Below are 14671 nucleotides of genomic sequence, written 5' to 3'. Positions count from 1 at the left end.
CTCAGAAACTCAAGCCATTTATCAGAGAGAGAAGGCACAAGCACAATTTCAGTCCCCTTTAAAAGGTGCAAATCTCCGAGCAAAGTGCAAGTGTTAGAGATAAAACATTCCTCAGTCTATTACAGTTCAGGATAAGTCAGAACATAAATACAACTCAATCCTTTTAAGCTGCAAATTTCTCACTCTACTGCAGCTTACAGAACAAATCTCAGATCAAATCTGTGAGAGCCAGAGGTAAACTATTCCTCAATACACCATAATTTAAAATGTCTCATAACTCACTGCACAAAGCACAAGGTTCAGTGTGCCTTTAGCTTCAGCAGGAAAGGCAGAAATGGCAACTTAGAACTGAGGAGTGGGGAAACTCATAAGGATTAAATACAATCATGCCAGTTTCAATGACAATTATGACAGTGACAGAAGGCTTTGATTTTTATCAAGTGATGTGATCCCTTCACTGGTATATCATTCCTGGCTGACTTTCATGACTTGGATATTTCAGAGGTCCTCTGTGATAGCAGGATGGTTGAAATGAACAGCAGATCTTGTTCCCAGCCCTCCTCATTTCTAAACACCCTCCCCACAATCATAAGGCTGAGAAAACATTGATTATTTCAGCTAACTTCCATATAGATCTTTTCTGGAGTACCATAAGACACCTCCCATGAGATTTTGTCCCAAAAGTTAGATTTGACTCTCATGGTATCTCTCTTTTCCCATCAACTCTGTATCTCACAAGGAGGTACTTCTGGTTTGCAAGGGCAACTATGCACATATGTGTATATATGTATAGTAACTCCCTGTGACACTCTTCAAAGTTTTCTTCTACCACATTTTACCATAAAAAGGCAGATAATATTTATGGTCATGATAATATTATGGCCATGATCAGAAACAGATTTCTCTGCATTTTCCACAGAAAACCAGAATCTTTTGTGAAATCATTTGAACATTTTTCCCCCTAATTTGAAAATTAGTCTGCATTAGTGTTAGAGTTCAATCCAGAAACAAGAAAAGGCTTAGCCTGATCTTCTCACTTTTATATCTGTGGGCTCCAGCCAGAGAACTCAGCTACCCAGGATGCTGTATTTTCCTTCATATCAATGTGGAACTTGTGCTGGAATGGTATTAGGTCCAGATCCTAAGAGGTATTTGGGATCCTGTGCCGAGAGACCTTTAACTTCTCTGAAGCTCCCCCTTACATCAATCTTCTGCACAGATATAAAAGTCAGGGCAGTACAGACCTAATATCTCAGTTTGACTCATGTCAGCACAGCATGAAGTGGATATTCCTGGATGATTTAGAGAGATCATTTACTTAGACAATATAGTAAGGGCATGTAACAGATCCTTCATTTTCCAGTGAAGACAAGATAATCTAATATATTTAGAATAAGAAAAGATTTAGATCAGATATTTCAGCTCTCAGGGGACAAAAGTTCTTTCAAATTCTTTTCATCTCTCTCCCTCACTGTGACTGTGTATTTAACACTAGGAAAACAAAGATATATTTCTTACTGCTTCTCAGAGAGTTCTTGTGTCAAACCTAACTGAATCAAGAAGCCCAATTTTAAACCAACCAGGAACAAAACTCTCATTCTCTCCATAGGGAGTGAACACTGGGTAAAAGAAAACCAAACTATGGAAAAAATGTTGCTCCTGTCACTTTTCATGTTTGAAAGCTACACAAAAATGCCATAATTTCCATTCTGCTGATGAGACTGTATTTTCATTATGTTTTCATTAGGTCCTATGTTTTCATTGCATATCTTAGTTTCAAATCAACACCACCATATGAAATTATGAACTTGGTAAAATGTAGATAATTTTAAAATGGGAACAACATGGTCCATCTTGAAACTAATATCCAAAAATAGAATCTGAAGCATAGGCCAGGATATGCAGTTATTTTTCTATTCAGAGGTGATATCTCTCTTGTCATGGACATAGCAGGAGAAGCCAAATTATTTCAAAGATATTAAATGAAAATTGATCAGGATACAGAGCAGACTGTGCTTTGACAGGAGAAATAATTCCTGGCAGAGGGTCTTAACCAGGATCTAGAGCTGGCACCTGGAAGATCTTCCTCCACAGTGCTGCTGGAGTTATCAGTGTCTTAACCAGATGCAATGCAAAAAAATCAAGTATTCCAAGATTAATTCTCCTTCAAAAAGAAACTATTACCTACAGATTACTAAACTCAGCACCACTATATCTCAATGTTGTGCCAAGAGTCTTGCCTGGGCACCATAACCTGCTCTGCTCCATGTTACGGACACATACACAAACTTTGACCTCTGGACTTAGTTTTCTAAACACAGAATGTTTAAACATCATAGTTTCTGCCCCAAGGACGAATCACAATCCTTTACAATAATTACTTATTTTATGCACACATGCTGGACTGGAGGATTTGAGAGTGTGAAGGGTTTTAATAAAAAGAGAAATATAATAGTAACTTTGTGTATGTTACCTTTTGAGTCTCTGCTGTTGTCCCTCAGGAAAACTGCATTTTATTGGCAGCAATTTTCACTGCCCATTCTACCATACTCCTCACCTCTCAGTGTGACATTTAAGGGTGGCCTCAAAAAGCATGACAGCAGTAGCATTGATGTTACATAAAGAAACAATTTTGACATAGGTTTGTAACTTTTCATATTGCTTCTATCTTCTTGCCCTTTTCTCTTGGCTGTCACACACCTCTCTGACAAGTATTAAATTTATGAACAATATGGGAAAGAAAACAAAAACAAAAATATTGTGCTTCTACTGCAAAAATATGCATAGGAAATTTAATGTCAGCATAAACAGTGCCAGAAAGGTCTTTGTAAGAGTCTTTACTATCATGTTCAAAGCTGTGGTTAACATGAACTCTGTGTGTTTTGTGTGACAGCAATTATGCCAGTGAACAGTTTCAGAATGACTTGACCTTGAGCAGCCAGAGTGAGGACTGCAGTAGCTTTTGACAGACATAAACCTAGACAAAAACCATCAGTTATCCTTTTCCCACCTTCTCTACATTCTTCCATATTGATGTTTGTCATGACAAAGTCATGGAGTCATAGAATGGCTTGGGATGGAAGGGACATTAAAGACCATCTCATTCCAACTTCCTTGCTGTGGGCAGGGACACCTTCCACTAGACCAGGCTGCTCAGAACCCCATCCAAACTGTCCTTGAACACTTCCAGGGATGGGGCATCCACAACTTCCCTGGGCAACCTGTTCCAGTCTTTGTTTTTATTACCAGAAGTTTTTATCATAAAGCTACAAAAGACTTGGTGCTTTCAAGACAGTGAAGTATTGTGGGAAAGGTTGTGTGCAGTTTTATTTTATTTTTGAAAATAAAGTGGCAGCTTTGCCTCTTTATTTCCATTTTCTTTTGTATGGTAATAGCATCACTTCAATCTTGAGGTTCACGCTCTGTTTGTGTGATTTCAAATCATACAGACGTTTTCTATGTGCAGCTTCTTTATCTTTCTCTTCCTAGCAAGTGTGCTCTTTACTGTACTGTTCAAAGATGTACATACTTTTCCTTATACAAAAGGAGAATGTGAACAAATCTCTAACAGTTTCTTCAGGCATACAAAAAGAAATTTCATTGATATTTTTGGAGGTAGAGTAGAAAAAGAAAAAAAAATGAGGGAACAATAGAAGAAACAGTCAAATTGTCTTCATAAACCAGGCTAGGGTTGTTTAGAAGCCAGGCAATATATCTCTGTGGACCTAGGAGGATTAGGAAGGAAAGGAGATTTTCTAACTCTTTCAGGTGGCATTTGCAAGTATCATCACATTTTGTTTAGAAGCAAAGCTTAAAATTTAGAGAGTACACAATAAAAAAAGCCACTGTCAGACATAGTAAAAATTAGACACTTGGTTTTTATCAGTATCATCATTCTAGCTACGCTCATGTGTCATGTGTATTGGAGGAGATCAGAAAAAAGGAGTGAAAAGACCAACAGGGATAGATTTTAAGTGATATTTTGGTTCTTAATGGGATTTTTATGGTTTCTAGTTTCTTACGAAGACTGATATACTATAGAGCTCTTCATCCTGGGAGAATTGTGGCCAGTAATTTGCAGGGGACTTCAAAAATCTTAGGTGAAATAATTAATGTCTGTCATTTGAGTCTGACCCTAAATGGTCCACTACAACATTTTCTCTCCTGGCTTGAAATGCATTTTTGAATTCCAAGGAGAACAGTTCACAAAGTATTCGTCAAAAGAAGACTTCCAAAAAATGGCAGACACTAGAGACAGAAAGAAATACACATCGGGTAACCTCCAAGTAAAATGATTGTCCCTGTGTGATGTTCAGTGTCAGTAAGCAAGTGAATCTGCCAGTTACACATTTACTCAGAGACAAATCTACTTCTGGAGATCAGACCAAAATACACAGAAAAGCAAAATAAGGCCCATTTCTGTCTTTCAATGAATTATAACTGTATTCTTTTACATCAGGTCTGCATTTTGTGTTTGTGTTCCTCTCTGTAGTTATTTAAGGAAGAGGTCTCACTTCCAGAAATCTGTACTTAATATGCAGGACAGACAATTTACAGTCACACACCTAAAAATCCAAGAAGAGATGGATGAATATAAAGAAATATTTTAAAGCAGGTATTTCATGCTACTGTAATTCACTGATGTTCTCAAGGCCTCAGCTGACACATTTACAATTTGTCCCCTAAAAGGTGGACATTCATGTTTCTCATTGGAATTGGACAAGCATGAAAATTGCATTGTACGCCTTGCATAAAATGCAGCATTAATCAGTTGTTTTTGTTTCCTGAAGGTGAAAGAAGTGTATCAATTTTATGGAGAAGATGCTCCCCTGAATGCTTTTTATTTAAATCTTGCTCAACTGGATCTCAAAAACAATGTATTTCAGTCTGTCACCTCAACACCAAGATGCCAAATCAGTGAGCAGCTGTGTCCTTTTGGCAGTAAAATAGGCTTACTCATTCTTATTAATGAAAATTAGCCAAAACATGCCAAAGGTGACATTGCCATTCACAGAATTTCTATTCTAAGGCAGTTATTTTACATATCAGCTTGCATCTCTGTGCTTTTAAACATTTTCACAGATTGGAAGCCATAGGAGAAAACTAACAAAAATTTGACTGAAAAGGGCTACAGCAGTAAACATGGTTTGATGCATTGATTGCAAACCCTGGAAGATGTTATGCCTTCTAGTTTATTGCATTTTGTTTCATGGTCTTAAAATAGAGGAGTATCCTGTCCTTTGCAAGTTTTATGTAAGTGTTGGGCAAAAAACGTAGCACAGTTTTCTCCCATATGCTTTTTATAGCAAAATCTACTGAGAACTGGGGACTCTTTATATCTTATTGCCTACTGTCTCAGGTTAAAAACAAATCTATGCAATATCAAGTCTGCATCCAGGTAATGGAAGAAGTATCAGCACACTCTGAATTAAACAGCAAAGTCATGTGTAGTATTTTGTCTGTGGGAAATGCTGCTATATTGTAAAGGCACTACTGATTTTGAGATTTCCAGGTTGTTCCCAGACATACTAGCAAAAAAATGAATGTGGAAAAAAATTTGCAATATCTCCTTATAAGTGAGGTACAGCCTGATATGCATCCCTGAGTGGAAAATACCTGATCAATACCAAGGGAGTAAGCACAAAGAAAAGTAAAAGGAAAAAAAAATGGAAAAATTAGAGGATAAAGAAAGGTCCAGTGCATGAGACCCTCAAAAATGTTTCATAGAAAGGAAAGGGAAGATAAATAAATAAAAAGGAGTCTGAGAAACCAGAGTCCTTGGGATACTGTTTTTTGACATTCATGAGGCACAGGGCGATTTTGTAGTCAGTCAGATTGTTATGGAAGGAGCAAAGGAAAAAGACAAAAATTTTAAACCATAGATAGAAACTATAAAACTTGCTCACCATTTTCTGTAGCTGCTTATGGATTCCTGATGCTAAAGGCAAGAAGGTTTAAGAACTGAGACTTTTACTGTCCAAATAGTGTGGTCTTGTACTAGTAGTGGAAGTTTATAGTATAGCCATTTTTCAGGAGGTCTTTGCTTCTTGAGCACATTTATGTGCAACCCATCATACATCCATAAAACACAAAAATCAGCAGTTGGCTAAAATTTACTTCTAAATGTCATGATCTTTACTTCCAATACACTTTCCTTTTGCATTGTACTTCATATAAAACACAGGGAAGACTCGCCGCAAGGTGCTTTTGTTAACAATGTCCTTCCTTCTCTTTAATCTAATTATCCTTAGAGTTATCAGCATTGCTAATTCAAGGTGAAAATTTTGATTTTTTCCTTGAGGGGAAGGATTTAATTCATTTATGTCTAATCTAAAATCATAAGATGACTTGCAAAGTAAAAACAGCAGAAAGCAGAAATATAATTTTTGTCAAAGTGAATCCTTCTTTTCCACCTTCTTTTGATGAAGGCCATACATTACACAGTTCTTCAGCAATTTGTTCAAGGCTGAACTGGAAAGACCATATTCTTAGTTTTGGTTAGGTCTTTTAGGAAAATTCTGGCAACAATTAAAGCCCTTTTCTAAGTGTAGTCTGCAGTCAGCTATGAGCACAGAAACATAATTATAAATAAAAATCAGGCTTAAGATGTGCACCTTGCAAATTGGTGAATAAGATCTGTAACAGGAATTCTCTGAAGTTTTAGAAAGATGGATCCATATAATCTAGCTTGTTAGGAGACCTTACACATTTAAAACCTAGCTCTGACTTTAAAAATCACTGTAAAAGAAAAGCATTTGCATTTCCCATAATTTTGTGCAATAGAGGACACAATTGCAATCAAAACTATTGAAGGCTGGGAGTTTAACTTGTAAAGTTTATATATGTGTCAGAGACCTAGCTGAACACCTGGCCAAGAACACTAGGATGCTTCTTACTCTCTGAGCCTAAATAATTGACAGCAGAAAGGAGGCCAGAGTTGTCTCCTTGCTTGGAGACATCGTCTCTGTGGCCTCAGTCTGAAACTCCGAAACCTGTGGAAAGTTTTCCATTGGTATCAGTGGGCTTTGGATTGAGGAAAAAACCCTGACAATATAGGTACAGGAGAAGGATATTGCTCATATCAAAGTGATTAAGCAAATTCTTCTTGCTGTTGTTTGTACCTTTGCAAGTTTCTTGCATTGTTGCATCCTACTTTCACCGATGTTGATTTTCTCAGAAAAATGCTTCTCAAGATGATCTATGCCACCATTCCACTCCCTGAGTGTCAGTAGCCAGCATGAAACCAGAAAGGTAGGAATGAAAAGGCCAGTCCTGCTTAACCTCTGGAAGGTGGATCATGCCAGCATGCTGTGTCCTTCTTGGACAGGCTGTGATGCAATATTTGCCCTTCAGTCATTTAATATAGAAAAGTTAAAGTGGAGCCACGAAAAATTAGGGTGTATCTAACTCAAGGTCTATGAGGACTGGCCTGGGTACAAGGAAGAGGGAGAGAAGGAGACACAGAGAATAATGCACCTGATTTTTGAGAATTTTTTGGCAAAAGGAGGCAAGTGTGATGACATTCTCTTAAGTAAGGGGCAGAGGGTAACACTGATGAACAAGTGCATGAAGTCTCATCAGTACTATGCTCTAGAGCGCTGGCAATATCCTCACTTATTGCAAAGATGGTTTCTGCCTTCACATGCTGACATTTGAGAGGGTTTAAGTGGAATTCCAAAATTCTTTAATCTCCTTTCTGAAAGCTGTTTTGTATAGCAAAACCTTTCAATATTGTTGTAAATGCTCTATGGAAATCCCAGCTGACATTCACCTCACTAATGTAAAGTCAACCACAAACCTGTAAAGAATGCTGCTTCTCAGAAACATATTGAATTTTTTAAGAATTACCTCGAATACCAGGCATTACAAGACAAAAAGACATCTGCTAACATTGCACAGGCCTTAACTAGCGTGTATTGAAATTTTCAAAGTCATTTAAAAATCATTACATGTGTAAAAAGAAGTTCATGGCTCAAAAGAAATGTCTTCAGAACTCTTTCTGCTGACTTGCAAATATACCTAAACTCACAAAATCCATCACTAGAGCAAGAAGGACTCACAGAACAAGAAGGGCTAAAGCTGAAAAAATCAAAGAGCAAAAGCAAACATGACAGAGCAGATCCACCACCACTAAAATCAATATCCTATCCCAGTGGAGCCATCAAAATCTATGGAACCAGACATGCTTGTCCTGAAACATTCTTTCAGTGACTAAATGCCCTTCTGGTAACTGTATCTGCAAAGCTAATCAACCACTACCCAGCAAGGAGTTTCCCTCAGCTATCTATAAAGGAACATTTTCTCTAACCTCCCAGTCCTCAGCCTCGCGGGACACATACATAATTACTTCATTCTCCAGCTGGACACTCAAACCCATGGCTGTGTAATGCCAAAAATCCAACAGTGAACAGAGGCGGGGGTTTCGTGCCTCATTATGATTTTCTTGCTGCTCTCTTGGTAGGGCCTACTACCAAGACAACTAATTACTAGTAGTGCTTACTACTACTCTGTGGTGCAGCAATTTCCAGAACCATTGGCCTCACTGTCCCTGCTGTGTGCTCCTCCTGTCTTTTTTCAAAAGAATGTGGGAGATCATGATTTAGCAGCTCATAGCCGCAGCATTCTTGCTTGGAGAAGAAGAGCAGCTTTCTATGGAAGACAAACATAATGAAAGCAGAACATAAATTACTTCACCATGTTCATCAATATGCTGAACCACGAGCTATTATTATTTGCTTGCTGTTGTCTTTAATTAAATTTTCCTCAAAATGTACCTTGTGAATAATCTATGTGCCAATTCTTTTCATCTCTCCCTAATGGATGAAAAGCTCTTTTTAAAACTTAGACTCAAAGTGGAGGTAGTGAAACAGATTTTGTGAAATGCATTTTAGTTTAATTGATGTGTTCTACAACATTTCTCTAATATCACCTACTAATCAAAACTGAATGGTTTCTGTGGTTTAGAATGTGAGATCATAGATGTGCCAAGACTGTTGCTTTAATGAGTGAGATATGAAAAACATGTGAATGAGATAGTAGATTATTTACTGAAATATACTTTGCTCAGCTTTTGTGTCTCAACAAAATTTGCTTCACATTAAGAGCAGCTAACCAAGACTTTGGAATGAAGACTTTTCTTGTCTGGAAGCCTTGAAAACCAAGGTTTTAGCTTTCTTTTAAATGTCATTTGGAATAATTAGTCACATTCTGCTTTGGTGCAGTGGTTACACAAGCTGGCTTCTCTGCATTCTGAAGGAGAAAAATTCTCTACTTACATTGGTCAGCTGTAGACTACTCTTCCATTTCTTTTCAGAAATAACAAACCTTAGGGCCAAGCTTTTGTTTTGTGTAAAACATCCCAATCCACTGTATTTCAACATCATGCAGGGAGTTTCTTCTAGGTGAGAAATTTTATCTATTGGCTGTATTGGATCCCCAGTCCAAGAAAACCTTTCTGTGCTGGGGCAACTCTGTCACTTGGAAGGGAGAATCACCTTCTATAAAGGTAGGACCTAGCAGTTCCCACTGAGTGAAGCCAGTATTCAGAGATGTTTTTCAAAATGGTTTTGGCAATTAACACACATAAACATCTTGAGTGATTTGTTTTCTAAAAGAGTTAGATATATCAAAAGAGGGAGGCAATATTTGCCTTGTTGTTCAGCTCATAATTAGTATTCTACAAGTGCAGTCCCACTTTGACTGCAAATTTTTAATACCAGTTTTGTTTATTCATGTTAAAGGAATGTTAACAGATCAGTTTCATGCATCTATTTAATAATTTAATTCTTCTTTACTTGTATTTGGTTCATGTCATAAATTATTATCTCTAAAAATAATTTTCCATTAACCTTAAATAAGTGTTAAATAAATATTTGGTTTTATAAGCAAACTAATTTTGTCTGAGGGTAGAGGCATACAGATATATTGCTTTGTTTTGTAAATTATGTTTTCCCAGATCTTATCAAACTAGACTGACCCCTCCATGGCTAAAGTAAATATCAGGAAAGAATAAAGCCAGAATTAGCATAAAATTCTGTTTTAATCTAAACTCTGTCTCAAAAAGTGTCATCCTTAATGAAGGATTACTGATCTGCTCCATATAATGTCAAAAATTACAACAAAATAAATCTCTAAAATATGCAGGAGTGCAGGTCAGGTTTCAAGGGAAAATCAGGATCTAAGCATTTAAGATTTCCATCCATAGGTGTGAGAATAAAAAGGATGGACTGTTCCACATGGTGAGCCTACAATCTGCAGATAAGACAAGATAAATAGGAAATAAATAAACAATCATGCAGGACAGGCATAAGGAGTGATTGAGAGCCACATCTAAACAAATAGCCTAATTTCTGGAACTCTAATTGGATTTCTTTCCTAGTCAGTCACTTGAGAATACAGTCAGAGCTTTGATCTCTGGAATCACAGTACTCATGGAATCACATCATCAAAGAACCATAGAATCATAGATCCATAGAACATCCAGAGTTGAAAGGACCCACAAGGATCATTGAGTGCAACTCCTGACCCTGCACAGGACATCCCAAAAATCACTCCATGTGCCTGAGAATGGTGTTCAAATGCTTCTTGAGTCAACTCTGTCAGGCTTGGTGCTATGACCACTTCCCTGGGAAACCTTTTCCAATGCCAGGGGAGTGCAGAAACTAAAGTGTGTGATGCCATAATCCCAGTCATACTGCTGGGTAAGATGTTTTTCTATTTGAAAGTGCTTTCTGAGGATGATGTGAGAGCTAATTAATAAACTCATAAGGTGTTTTTATCTTTCAATACCTTGTGACAACCTTAGAAAATTCCCTCAGTCTTCAGAAAGAAACTTTCTCTCCAAGATGGTTCTAGAACACCAAAAATTTTAAAAGAAGAAGAAGAAAAAACAAACAAACAAAAAAACCCCTATCCTCTAGGAATCTGAAAGGATATGAGAGAAAGGCACATATGTTTTATAGGCCTCTGCTGCTGGTTTCATCTCTCAGTTTTCTTTTCTAGAGACATCATCATATTTTCAGATGCAGGAATCACTCAGAGACATCTTCCATACAGGACAGCACAACAATGCTGCCAGAGCTGCAGGAGGTGGCCAGCCAAGAATGGTGGTGGTGTGTTCTCACCACGTCAATCCCTTTGTCACTGTGTTATCTCCACACCAAAGCACCCAGACCATCTGTGACACTGACAGCTATTATGTGGCACTTGCAGCTGCCTCCCAGACATCAATTACTGTGCTGCTGGGTGGCTATAAGTAATTCATTCTTCCCATCAATTATGCAAATCCTTTCTCCCATACTCTCATTCATTTAGGTGAATGGCAATTGTCTGGACACATGCACAAACGACTCTGCCTAGAAAAGGGAAGAACTGCTCACAACCTTTAAAAAGCACATGAACATCTTTTCATCACCTGAGATGATTGAAAACTTTTAATAAAATGATGATGTTTAAAATGACCGTGACAAAATGGGAATCTCCAGAAAGTGTATTAATTGCAGGAGGTGAAATATGTACCTTAGGCTAGAAGGAGCAGAATATCTTCGAGGCCTCATTTTCAAACAGGAAATAGAGGTAAAGAGCTTTAAAAAGATTCATCATGATTATATCAATTTATGGTGGACAACAGAAGTGAGTGAGTCAAGCCCGGTTTGGTCACATGGCTAAGGATCAATTGCCTTCCTGGTGTTAAAAATAAGTTAGAAAGTATTGTAAAATAGTTGATAGTTGTTAAGTATGTACTGTTAGTTTGGTTATGGTAAAAGGGGTTTAAAGGGGTAGTTGTCAGAAATTCGGTACTCAATGTGCCGTATTAAACCTCAGTAAAGTGCACCACCCCAAGCGAAACGAGCCAGCCTGGACAGAACTGTAATGGGCCAATCAAGCGCCTTAAACCTTCATGCAAATGAAGGATCCAAAAAGAAACCAATCCAAACTGACAAAAAAACCAGGATAAAAAGGGGGCTCCTCACCCACTGAAGCCGTGCCGCTCCACCTGGAACATCGCGCTGCAGCATCCTCGACGGGAACGCTCCTGCTCAGCCCGCGGGCCCCCTTGCTTTAGGCCTTTCTTTTTTTATAATAAATGCTGAAATCACTTTTAGTACCGGGAGTGTGGTCCCGTTTTTAACACTGGCAGTGCTGCTCTGAATTATTCCATTGATGAGCTCCACTGGCAGTATTTTCACTTGGACTGAAGATTATAAGTGCGCCTTTCTTTTCTCTCAGTTTTTATAAGCCACATGAGGGAGTGTTGGTTCACAGAATTCAAGCAAGTATCTGGGCTGAAAGTGTCTCAGAGTATTTTGATAGCTATGTGTACACCTGAAAGCGCTCTGAGAAAAAGAAATTAGCGCTTCCATTGCAGCAGGAAATGTTTCATTAGCCTGATGGGCCTTTGGACCAGCAATCTTACAAACACCCTGTGCCCTTCCAGTGGCTCCACACCAGGAATAAATAGGCTCCAGCCACATCAGGGAGTGGGGTTTGTTGTTTCCACAGTGCCCCTATGGTGAAAATGGATTGCTTGTTGCTGCGGTATGGTTGGGTTGACTCTAAAATCCCTAGTGTCCAGGACATGATGAGCTATGGTGTGGCTTGAGGGCTGAAACCAAGGAGGTGACATGAAAGTTGCCGTCAGTTTGCCATGGTTAAACGGATGGGTTTAAGAAATGCTGCTCTGTAATATTGCAATTTATCTTCTCTTAAGGAGTGTCTTATTCCTGGAACACTACAAATCTGGGACACTGATGTTGAGAGTGGAAATTAGAAATTTCCCAAAAGGGACAGATTTTTGAAAACCCATCTGCCTAGAATGATATCTTTGATCTTCTCCTCTTGCACTTCTGCAGACAGCGCTTTCATTTCTAGCGAGATGACCATGATGTCTTTTGAGGGACTGTCCTCATGACTATGGCCCATGTGTTTCTTTCCTACTGGGGAAGGAGATTCCTGCTTACAATCTTTCCAAGAAGCTGTTAGGTTAAGGGTCATGAAAATGAATGCAAAGACGCATACAAGAAGTTATCTGCACGGTGAGAAACACTTTCTTATGATTGCTAATATCTAATTTGTCTCCTCCAGGAAAAAAAAAAAAGGATGACTTTTTATCTCTGAGCACAATACATAGCACCTTAGATAAAGAGCACACAAATAGCACTGCTGCTCCAACAGTAAATTTAATTCCGCTTCTGCCTGAGGCGAATTACCCGGCTGAGATAAACTTCACTAATGTAATGGCTTCTGGGGACAGTTCACACTTTCCTTTAGTCTCCTTAACTGCTGATGCTTTCCCACGCTGGGCTGCATTGTGAGGGAAATCACTTGATCTGCTGCAGTTAAGGATGTCTCACCATTTCCATTATAAGCTTCTTCAAAAAGGCAGCGCAGGCTCCAATCTAGCATCAAAGTCAGAGAAATAAAGCGAAGGTTTCACTGTGCTTTTAAAAAGATTGTCTTTTACATTTCCTATAAGCAGAAGTCCAAACAAAATACGTCTGCTCTTTGGAACATTTTGCTGCTTTTCTATACACAAAATAGCTATTAATTTCTCTGCATGTTTATAGACTTTAAAAAAACAAAAAAGAGATAAAGATTCCCTGCTAAGATTAAAAAAAAAAAAAAAGTTGAAATAATAATAGCCATATTGGAATTTAAATGTTTCTACTTATCCCTGAGAAATCTTTTTACTTCTTATGAATAGCTGGCTGAAAAACTGGAGTGTGAGGATGCTGAGCTTTTATATCCACATTCTCTTTTCCTTGCAGGTAAACACATGCTTCCAATTAAGGAGGAAAAAACGAGAGATTTACCCAAAAGCAAAGCCGGCTGGAAGGTCTCACTTTCTCTATCAGCAGCTTGCCCCGCTCCTGCTGCTGCAGTTCACACCTCTGTCAGCACTGCCAGAGCTTGTGGAACTGTACGGAAGAACGTCTGGGAGGAGATAAAGGTTAAAAACACAAAACCTTTTGGCTATGTTCTGAGCCCAGACTAACATGGACTCCAAACAGTCAGTGATGCAAGGGATAGAACATTTTCCCCAGGAATTTAATATTTAATTTTGTACAGAATGACCAACTCTGGAGTAAGGAATCTCCTTTACGTACTGGACTGGCAGGGGTGAAACCACCATGCTCCTCTAATCCAATGGTTTTGGGATCTATTGAATCTTTCAGAAATCTGTACAATATTGATAGACAGGCATTACTCTTTTTCTGTCACCACAAAGCAGCCAATATGTCTTTCACTCTCAGACTGGACAGATATGAGAAGACTATCTTGGACTTTATTAAATAATTATTTTCATTATTATGGGACAGAGATAGTATTAATCAGGTTTTGAGAAGACGTTAAACAGAAAGGAGCTGTAAATCATTCTGCTTCCTTGAATTTTTCTGTAATCTAACAGATAGTCTCAGACTGTGAAATCAGCAAGGAAATGAACATTGACTCATCTGAAACATGTTTGATTTTGATCTTGGTATATATACAGACAAAGAGCATTTGTGAAGAATAGATTGCAATATGGGCTAAGCAGAACTAAAGGCAAATTGTAAGCTCCCTTATCACCATGTTGACCTTATTAGACTTCCCTTTGTCTGGAAATGAAAACACTTCACAGGAACCTGCATACCACCATCCTGGGACACAGATGGACATTACAGGAAACACC

Source organism: Anomalospiza imberbis, chromosome 4, assembly GCF_031753505.1.
Source record: "Anomalospiza imberbis isolate Cuckoo-Finch-1a 21T00152 chromosome 4, ASM3175350v1, whole genome shotgun sequence".
Classification (NCBI taxonomy): domain Eukaryota; kingdom Metazoa; phylum Chordata; class Aves; order Passeriformes; family Viduidae; genus Anomalospiza; species Anomalospiza imberbis.
Note: the sequence above shows the minus strand (reverse complement) of the source record.